Below are 2,421 nucleotides of genomic sequence, written 5' to 3'. Positions count from 1 at the left end.
TAAAATTAAAAGTACGGATCTTTTTGAATTAGTTAAGACTAGATTAGGTAAAATTGGAGATTTTTGAGATGACGAATAATATTTTAAATTTTAACATGAAAATTACTTTGCACACGGACTATTCAAAACAAATACTTAATATATTCATGGACAAAACTTTATTTTACTTTATTAAAAATACTTCACTAAGAACTATGACTTTTTGTATGTGAAAGACTTGTAATATTAACTGAAAGACTGCCAAATTTCGTGAAGATATACCCAATATATAGAGGGTTATAAGTATTAAATTTATATCAACTTTAAACGACCAACCGACTCCGTATTGAGAGAGTTAAGACGATATTTTGCAATATGCTTTGTATTCCAGGATGACAATGTCACTGCCAACAGTGCACGTATTGTACAGGATTATCTATACCAGGAGGACCTTACAAGATTACCATGGCTACCAAAGTATCCAGATTGTAATCCCATTGAGAACTGTTGGGCAGAACTAAGCCGGAAAATTGCTAACCGCGACCCTAAAACAGCTAATGTAACTGAGTGCAGCGCCTTCTAGGGACAAGCTGAGATGAAATCACGTTGAATTACACCAATAACCTCATCAACAGCATGCCACATCGCTTTGCGGAGGTTATTAGATACGAGGAGGAGCAAACAAATACAGAATGTTTAATATGAACTGATATAAAATTCAGATACTATTTGTAATAATTTGATGTTATATTTTGTCATTATATATGTTTTGGTAAGGTTTTATTGTGATAGGTGAAATGCTGACTTGCATATCTTTCTACAGGTGTCTGATAAAATTGTTTGCTGTTCTAATCAATCGTTCATGACGTCCATAGAACCTGTCTCGTTATACAAATTACATATGTGGGTGTTTAATATAACATGCATTTCTCAGTTTGACAGTGCTAAATGCATTGTATTCCATCTTAACAATAATGATCTTATTTGTTACAAAATATGCAAATAAAAGACTGGAATTAAAAACGTTATGATAGTAATAAAAGTTTTGTTAAAATGTAATTGAAACTATGACAAAAACTTGATGATTAATAATTTAATGTTAGTTAATGCTTAATATAACAATTGTAAATATGTGTATGCATAATGAAAGGTTGAAGACAAGACCGTCGGTGGTCACCCCCGATAATCTTCAATCCAGTCCTGTTTAATAACGAAAAAAGACACATTTAATAACAACAAAGTGAAAAAAGGATAATTACAACTAGTGAGGTTTCTTGTATATGAAATGTTAATATAAATGGGAACTTTTAGGTGAACAGGGTGCTCTATGAATGTATTTTTCCTACGAACCCATGTTCTGTAGGTAACTTATTATTAAGAAAGTTACCCATAGCAGTAAGTATTTCATGACTGAAGAAGGAAAAATGACACCCGACTAGCTGCATAACAAACTTAACAGTTACTATAAACTCAATTAACTTTTAGAGAGAAAATTTTTTATAGAAGTACAAAATATTATAATGAAGCTATTCGGAGAAACAAATATAAGGAAGCCTATTCTGTAATGAGGCATAAACAAATGTACATGTGATTTTTTAATTGTACAAAAACCTTGTAACTGTAGTATTCGATTGTATAAAATAATGATGACTGTATAAAATGTATATCCAATTGTTACAAGTTGCTGCTAACTGAAAGTAGCGTTTAAATACACAAAACTGCAAATAAATTATTCTAGATAACATTGTGAATTACGTGAAATAAGTTGCTTTTTAAATATAACTCCCCAGTGGCACAGCGGTATGTCTGCAGACTTACAACGCTAGAATTCGGGTTTCAATACCCATGGTGAGCACAGATAGCCCATTGTGTATCTTTGTGCTTAATTACAAACAAACAAACTTTTTAATATAAATATTTATTACTCTGGTATTAAAAGCCCTTGATTCATCAGCCCCGAAAAACATATACAAAATGCAGAACCCAATTTAAACAGCTACTGCACGAATACGATTATTGCATATTAGAGTTCTTTGCTTATAGAACACCTTGTAAATCTGAAACATAATTTTTGGATTCATCTGACATATCCCACTATACAAGGTGCAAAGTCCAATTCAAACAACTACTGCTAATTAAAGGAATTTTTTAGAGATAAAACTGTATAGTTATATTTTCGATACTAAAGTTAATGATGTGATATAGGCTGCTTATCAGTACAAGAACAAAACCTTGTAACTATATAATCTGAAAGGGTATTTCCAGATTCATAAGGTATAACCAACTATACAAGGTGCAAAGTCCAATTCAAACAACTGCTGCTAATTCGAAGAAATGTTTAGAGATATTAAACTGTAAATTGTTTTTTATACCAATTATAAGAGCAAAACCGTATAACTGTGGAATTTGAAACAGAACTTTGCAACTGATCAAGTGATAGGC

The sequence above is a fragment of the Limulus polyphemus genome, unplaced genomic scaffold, assembly GCF_000517525.1.
Source record: "Limulus polyphemus unplaced genomic scaffold, Limulus_polyphemus-2.1.2 Scaffold955, whole genome shotgun sequence".
Lineage (NCBI taxonomy): Eukaryota > Metazoa > Arthropoda > Merostomata > Xiphosura > Limulidae > Limulus > Limulus polyphemus.
This window is presented reverse-complemented; position numbering follows the sequence as displayed.